The sequence below is a fragment of the Rhinopithecus bieti genome, unplaced genomic scaffold (assembly GCF_001698545.2).
Source record: "Rhinopithecus bieti isolate Rb0 unplaced genomic scaffold, ASM169854v2 scaffold_1017, whole genome shotgun sequence".
NCBI classification, from domain to species: Eukaryota; Metazoa; Chordata; class Mammalia; order Primates; family Cercopithecidae; genus Rhinopithecus; species Rhinopithecus bieti.
In genome coordinates, this window is record NW_016803657.1 from 4,054,276 (window position 1) to 4,063,012 (window position 8,737).

Sequence of the window (8,737 nt, forward strand, 5' to 3'; positions counted from 1 at the left end):
TTTTTTTTTTTTTTTTTTTTTTTTTTTTGCTAATTTTGTTTTGTTTTGTTTTGTTGAGCTGGAGTCTTGCTCTGTTGCCCAGGCTGGAGTGCAGTGGTGTGATCTCGGCTCACTGCAACCTCCACCTCCCAGGTTGAAGCAATTCTCCCGCGTCAGCCTCCTGAGTAGCTGGGATTACAGGCGTCTGCCACCACGGCCAGCTAAGTTTTGTATTTTTAGTAGACGGGGTTTCGCCATGTTGGCCAGGCTTGTCTGGAACTCCTGACTTCAGGTGATCTGCCCGCTTCGGCCTCCCACAGTGTTGGGATTACAGGCGTGAGCCACCATGCCTGGCCCACGCTGCACCCTTTGAATCCGTGGATGCCTCTTTGCTTCTCCAAATGCCCTGCGAGCTTGGACACAGACAGGTTTAGGTAGAACATCCTGGAGAAATTACTGAGATACTGAGAAACTTGCTGGAGAGAAAGCTGCTTTTTGGGCTTCCTACTATGTAAGGAATTTTAGAAAGAAAGTAAATAAAAAAGCAAGCCTGGTTCACACACTGAAAAGGGCGGGCCAAGATCGCCATCTGTAGGTGAATCGTTTCTTCTGCCAACCCGAATTCTGTCCACAGATCCTGACACCTAAACGGGTCCAAGCTACCTAGCGCCCCCTCCAGCCCGCACGCTCCACCCAGGGAAAGACAGGCTCTGGCGAGTCCAGTCTTGTTCAAGGTTGCCCAGCGAATGTTGGGGCGCGGTGGGTCACATTTGTAATCCCAGCACTTTGGGAGGCTGAGGCGGGCGGATCACTTGAAGTCAGGAATTCGAGGCCAGCTGGCCAACGTGGTGAAACCCCATCTCCACTAAAAATACACACACACAAAAATTAGCTGGGCATAGTGGTGTGCGCCTGTAATCTCAGCTACTAGGGAGGCTGAGGCAGGAGAACCATTTGAACCCAGAAGGCGGAGATTGCAGTGAGCAGAGATTGTATCACTGCACTCCAGCCTGGGCAACACAATGAGACCCTGTCTCAAAAAAAAAAAAAAAGGCTACCCACAAGTTAGCAAGAGAACTACAACCAAAAATCATGACTTTCAATTATTTTTTTTCTTAAAAAATTTGTAAAAAAGCCTGGCACGGTGGCTCACACCTGTAATCCCAGCACTTTGGGAGGCTGAGGCGGGCAGATCATGAGGTCAGGAGTTCAAGGCTAGCCTGACCAACATGGTGAAACCCTGATGGCGCCACTGCACTCCCGCCTGGGCTACAGAGTGAGGCTCTGCTAAAAAAAAAAAAAAAAAAAAAAAAAAAATGCTTAATATTGGCCGGGTGCAGTGTCTTACACCTGTAATCCCAGCACTTTGGGAGGCCGAGGTGGGCGGATCACGAGGTCAGGAGATTGAGACCATTCTGGCTAACACAGTCTCTACTAAAAATACAAAAAATTAGCCGGGCGTGGTGGTGGGCACCTGTAGTCCCAGCTACTGGGGAGGCTGAGGCAGGAGAATGGCGTGAACCCGGGGGGCGGAGCTTGCAGTGATCCGAGATCGTGCCACAGCACTCCAGCCTGGACGACAGAGCGAGACTCTAAAACAAAAAACAAACAAAAATGCTTAATATTGTGGTAAAGTACACATAACGTCAAATGTACCATCTTTTTTTTTGAGACGGAGTCTCGCTCTGTTGCCCAGGCTGGAGTGCAGTGGCTGGATCTCAGCTCACTGCAAGCTCCACCTCCCAGGTTCACACCATTCTCCTGCCTCAGCCTCCCCAGTAGCTGGGACTACAGGCGCCCGCCACCTCGCCCGGCTAGTTTTTTATATTTTTTAGTAGAGACGGGGTTTCACCGTATTAGCCAGGATGGTCTCGATCTCCTGACCTCGTGATCCGCCCGTCTCGGCCTCCCAAAGTGCTGGGATTACAGGCTTGAGCCACCGCGCCCGGCCAAATGTACCATCTTAACCATGTTAGTGCATGTGGTCTATCGGCCTTAAACACATTCTCACCGTGGTGCAGCCACCACTATCTCCCAAACTATTTTGCTTTTTTAAATGTTAGACTTTTAAATTTTATTATATTTTTAGTTTATTTTTTCACGCTACGCCCTATATTTTTAATTTAACTTTTTTTTTTTTTCTGAGACAGAGTATCACTCTGTCACTCAGGCTAGAGTGCAGTAGTGTGATCTCGGCTCACTGCAATCTCCATCCCCAACCTGGGTTCAAGCGATTCTCCTGTCTCAGCCTCCCAAGAAGCTAGGACTACAGGATCACGCCACCACACATAACTAACATTCTGGTATTTTTTGTAAAGATGGGTTTTCGCCATGTTGTCTAGGCTGGTGTTGAGCTCCTGCCTTCAGGTGATCCGCCCGCCTTGGCCTCCCAAAGTGTTGGGGTTACAGGCGTGAGCCACTGCGCCTGGCCAATTTAACTTTTCTTGAGACAAGGTCTCACTCTGTTGCCCAGACTGGAGTGCAGTGGCTCGATCCTGGCTCACTGCAGACCCAACCTTCCAGGGTCAAGCTATCCTCCTGTCTCAGCCTCCTGAGTAGCTGGGACTAAAGGCGTGCACCACCACACCCAGCTAATTTTTAATTTTTAATTTTTTCCCCTCAACTGAACATCTCCAGTGCAATATTTTTTAAAATTTTTTGTAGAGTCAAGCGTCTCACTATTTTGCCCATGCTGATCTCAAACTCCTGGAATGAAATAATTCTTCCACCACGGCCCCCTAAAGTGCTGGGATTATAGGCCTGAGCCACTGTGCCCAGACAATAATTTTTTTATTTTTAATTTTTGTGGGTACATAGCACACATAATCTCCAGAACTTGCTAATTTTCCACACTGAAACTTTACACCCAATGAACAAGTAACTCCCCATTCCCAGCCCCAGCCCCTGGCCCCCACCGTTCTACTTTATCTCTCTATGGGTTTGACTCTAGACGCCCCATGTAAGTGAATGTATACGATATGTGTCTTTTTTGTGACTGGCTTATTTCACTTAGCTTAATGTCCTCAAGGTTCATCCATGTGGTAGCAGGTGTCAATTTCCTTCCTTTTTTTTTTTTTTGAGATGGAGTCTCGCTCTGTCTCCAGGCTGGAGTGCAGTGGCGCAATCTCGGCTCAGTGCAACCTCCGACTCCGATTCAAGCAATTCTCCTGCCTCAGCCTCCTCAGTAGCTGGGATTACAGGCATGCACCACCACGCCCAGCTGATTTTTGTATTGCTTAAATTAGAGACGGGGTTTCACCATGTTGGCCAGGATGGTCTCAATCTCCTGACCTCATGATCCACCCGCCTCGGCCTCCCAAGGTGCTGGGATTACAGGTGTGAGCCACCGCGCCCTGCAATTTCCTTCCTTCTTAAGGCTGTACAGTATTCTGTTATATGGACAGACCACATTTGGTTCATCCATGATGAACACGGCTTGCTTCCATCTTTTGGCTATTGTGAAGAGTGCTGCTATGAACATGTGTGTACAAGTATCTGTTCACGTCTGAATAAATTTTTTTTTTTTTTTTCTTTCCTAAGGCAGGGTCTCTGTGGCCCAGGCTGGAGTGCAGTGGTGCAATCACAGCTTACTGCAGCCTTGACCTCCTGGGCTCAAGGGATCCTCCTGCTTCAGTCTCCCGAGTAGCTGGGACCATAGGCACACAGCACTACGCTTGGCCAGTTTTTGGTAATTTTAGTAGAGAAGGGGTTTCGCCATGTTGGCCAGACTGAAGTCTCAATAGCTTTTTTTTTTTTTTTTTTGAAACGGAGTCTTGCTCTGTCACCCGGGTTGGAGTGCAGTGGTGCGATCTTGGCTCACTGCAACCTCCACCACCCGCCACCCGGTTCAAGTGATTTTCCTGCCTCAGCCTCCCAAGTAGTTAGGATTACAGGCACACACCACCATGCCCAGCTAATTTTTTTCTCTTTTTTCATTAAAGATGGGGTTTTACCATGTTGGCCAGGCTGGTCTTGAACTCCTGACCTCAAGTGATCTGCCTGCCTCAGCCTCCCAATGTGCTGGGATTACAGGCATGAGTCACTGTGCCTGGCCTAAACTTTGCTTTTTTGTTTTGTTTTGTTTTTTTCTTTTTTGAGACAGCAACTTGCTCTGTTGCCCAGGCTGGGGTGCAGTGGTACAATCATGGCTCACTGCAGCCTAGACCTCCTGGGCTCAAGTAATCCTCCCGCCTCTGCCTCCCACATATCTGGGGCTATGGCACACACTAGCATTCCCAAGTAATACATTTTTTTTTTCCTAGAGATGAGAAAAAGAGATGCTAGGCTGGGCATGGTGGCTCACACCTGTAATCATAGCACTTTGGGAGGCCGATGCAGGCGGAACACTTGAGACCAGGAGTTCAAGACCAGCCTGGGCAACATCGTGAAACCCCGTCTCTACTAAAAATACAAAAATTAGCCAGGTGTGGCTGTGTGCGCCTGTAGTCCCAGCTACGCAGGAGGCTGAGGTGGGAGAATTGCTTGAACCTGGAAGGTGAGGTTGCAGTGAGCTGAGATTGCACCTCTGCACTCTAGCCTGGGAAACAGAGCAGAGTGAGACTCTGTTTCAAAAAAAAAAAGAAAAAAAAGAGATGCTATGTTGCCCAGGCTGGTCTTGAACTTCCGGACTCAAGCGATCCTCCTGCCTCAGCCCCCTGTGATAGGTCCTGAATGTCCACAAACCTGCCCAGACTGGCCCACGGTGGACAAGTGGTGAGGTGAGAGTCTCGGTCCTCTCCAGCCCAGCATGAGGTTCCCAGGCTACAACTGGAGTCACCCCACTAGAGATCTCACCGGCCTGGGCCCCGGAAGGGTCACCCTGGATCTCTACCACTCGGTTCATGGCTCCCAGGCTCAGGGACTGGGCACTTCCCTGATCTGCGCCTCTTCCTCAAAGACATGAAATCCCCATGCTCAGAAACTGGTTGGCCTACTTGGAAATACTTTTCATTCTGTTAAGATAACCCCTCAGGAAAATAAAGGCACAGCTTTCCTACATTATCTCATCCAACCTCCCCCAAGCCTGCGAGATAAGAAAACTGAGGCCTAGAAACGTTGAGGCTATCTCGACAGCAAGGGAGGGGTTAGTCTCAGCCCAGTCTCCGGACTCAGGCAGCCTCTCTCCCCAACCACGTCAGGCTTCCCCAAGGGGCCGTGCGGCGGAACATTTTTCATTTTCATAGTTACGTACTAATGTTGATATCAATAGAAATGCAACGAACCCATAAAACTTATAATTTCACGGAAACTATAAATTTGGCCTTAAAATGAAGTCATGTTTTTTCAGAAAGGGTTTTGATGGAAATTAAAGTTTACCCCTGGGCCGAGCACACTGGCTCATGCTTGTAATCCCATCATTTTGGGAGGCCAAGGCAGAAGGATTGCTCCAGGCCAGGAGTTCAAGACCAGCCTGGGCTAACACGGTGAGAAAAAAATATATATACAATTTTTTTTTTTTTTTTGAGACAGAGTCTCACTCTGTCATTTAGATTGGAGTGCAGTGGTGCAATCTCGGCTCACTGCAACCTTCGCCTCCTGGGCTCAAGTGATTCTCCTGCCTCAGCCTCCTGGGTAGCTGGGATTACAGGTGCCTGCCACCACACCTGGCTAATTTTGTATTTTAGTAGAGACAGGGTTTTACCATGTTGGCCAGGCTGGTCTTGAACTCCTGACCTCAGATGGTCTGCCTGCCTCAACCTCCCAAAGTGCTAGGATTACAGGCGTGAGCTGCTGCACCTGGCTTTTTTTTTTTTTTTTTTTTTTGAGACAGAGTCTCACTCTGCTGCCCAGGCTCAGCTCACTGCAATCTCCCCTCTCCTGAGTTCAAGGAATTATCATGCCTCAGCCTCCCGAGTAGCTGGGATTACAGGCATGTGCAACCATGCTGCCTAATTTTTGTATTTTTAGTATAGATGGCATTTCACCATTTTGACCAGGTTGGTCTCGAACTTCTAACCTCAGGTAATCCTCCCTCCTCAGCCTCCCAAAGTGCTGGGATTACAGGCGTGAGCCACCGTGCCTGGCCCTCTAAAAACAATTTTAAAAACTAGCCGGGCACAGTGGTGCAAGCCTATAGTCTCAGCTACTCGGGAGGAGGCGGCGGGAGGATCACAAGCCTGGGAGTTTGAGGCTGCAGTAAGCCATGATTGTGCCACTGCGCTCCCAGCCTGGGTGACAGAGTGAGCTTTGTCTCAAAAAGAAAAAGAAAAAAATCTACCCCTGGAAGCACAACACAGGTCACGCTGCAGCTCAGCCCGGGAGCCTCGTCCAACCGTTTCTGCTGCCAGGGTTGGTGTGGTGCTGCTGTTTCCCTCTCACTCACTCAGAGGCTCAGAAATAGGCCAGCGGAGGCCAGGCCTGCTGGCGCATGCCTGTAATCCCAGCACTTTGGGAGGCAGAGGTGGGAGAACTGCTTGAGCCCAGGAGTTAAAGACTAGACTGGGCAACATAGTGAGACCCCATCTCTACAGAAAAACAAAAAAGTCGCCGGATGTGGTGGTGTGGATCTGCACTACCAGATAGGAGGCTAAGGTGAGCCTGGGAGACTGAAGCTACAGTGAGGTGCGATGGCACCACTGCACTCCAGCCTGGGTGACAGAGTGAGACCCTGTTAAAAAATAATAATAATTGGCTGGGTGCGGTGGCTCACACCTGTAATCCCAGCACTTTGGGAGTCCGAGGTGGGCGGATCATGAGGTCAGGAGATTGAGACCATCCTGGCTAACACAGTGAAACACTGTCTCTACTAAAAAATACAAAACATTAGCTGGGCGTGATGGCGGGAGGCTGAGGCAGGAGAATGGCGTGAACCCAGGAGGCGGAGCTTGCAGTGAGCCGAGATCGCGCCATTGCACTCCAGCCTGGGTGACAGAGCAAGACTCTGTCTCAATAATAATAATAATAATAATAATAAATAATTTAAAAATCGAGTTTTATTTTTTTTGAGATAGAGTTTCACTCGTTGCCCAGGCTGGAGTGCAATGGCGCGATCTCTGCTCACCACAACCTCCACCTCCCGGTTTCAAGCGATTCTCCTGCCTCAGCCTCCCGAGTAGCTGGGATTATAGGCGCCCGCCATCATGCCTGGCTAATTTTTGTATTTTTAGTAGAGATGGGTTTTCACCATGTTGTTCAGGCTGGTCTCGAACCCCTGACCTCAGATAATGCATCTGCCCGCCTTGGCCTCCGAAAGTGCTGGGATTACAGGCGTGAGCCACTGTGCCTGGCCATAATTTCCTTCTTCTAATGAGGACATCAGTCACTGATTTAGGGTCCACTCTCGTCCACTTTGACTTCATCTTGATTGCATCTGTGAAGACTGCTTCCAAACACAGTATACCCCGACCCCCAGTTTCACTTTCCACTGTTTCAGTTAACCATGGTCAATTATGCTTGGAAAATATTACATAATGAAGAAAATTTGAGAGAGAGACAGACACACCACCAGACGCCACATCCTCATAACTTTTATTACAGTATATTGTTATAATTGTTCTATTAGTTATTGCTGTTAATCTCTTACTGTGCCTAATTTATAAACTTTATTGTAAACATGCATGTGTAAGAAAAAAACATACTGCCAGGCATAGTGGCTCACACCTGTAATTCCAGCACTTTGGGAGGCTGAGGCAGGCAGATCACCTGAGGTCAGGAGTTCGGGACCCGCCTGGGCAACATTGCAAAACCTCGTCTCTACTAAAAATACAAAAAGTAGCCGGGCATAGTGGCGGGCGCCTGTAATCCCAGCTACTCGGGAAGCTGAGACCGGAGAATCACTTGAACCCGGGAGGCGGAGACTGCAGTGAGCCAACATCACCCTTGCACTCCTGGGCTCAAGTGATTCTCCCACCTCAGCCTCCAGAGTAGATGGGACTACAAGAGCACACCACCAGGCACACCACCAGGCCCAGCTAATTTCTTATTTTTAAATCTTTTTTCGTTTTTGAGACAGAGTCTTGCTGCACCACCCAGGCTGGAGTGCAGTGGGGCCATCTCGGCTCTTTGCAACCTCTGCCTCCCTGGTTCAAGTGATTCTCCTGCCTCAGCCTCCCAAGTAGCTGGGACTACAGATGCGTGCCATCGTGCCCGGCTGACTTTTTTTTTTTGAGATGATGTCTTGCTCTATTGCCCAGGCTGGAGTGCAGTGGCACGATCTCAGCTCACTGCAACCTCCACCTCCCAGGTTCAAGCAATTCTCCTGCCTCAGCCTCCTGAGTAGCTGGGACTACAGGTGCCCACCACCACGCCTAGCTAATTTTTGTATTTGTAATAGAGATGGGGTTTTACCATGTTGGCCAGGATGGTCTCAATCTCTTGACCTCGTGATCTGCCCGCCTCAGCCTCCCAAAGTGCTGAGATTACAGGCGTATTGCTCCCGGCCAGATTTTTCTATTTTTAGTAGAGACGAGGCTTCGCCTTGTTGGCCAGGCTGGTCTTGAACTCCTCACCTCAAGTGATCTGTCTGCCTTGGCCTCCCAAAATGCTGGGATTACAGGTGGGAGCCACCACACCGGGACTAACTTTTATTTTTGTAGTGACTGGGTCTCACTATGTTGCCCAGGTTGGTCTTGATCTCCTGGGCTCAAGCGGTCCTCCCAGCGTGGCCTCCCAAAGTGTGGGGATTACAGGTATGATCCACTGCACCATGCCTTAAGTTCACCCACACTTAAGGGGAGCAGAATTTGCCTTTGCCATTTAAAAGCAGGAGTGCCGGCTGGGTGTGGTGGCTCAAACCTGTAATCCCAGCACTTTGGGAGGC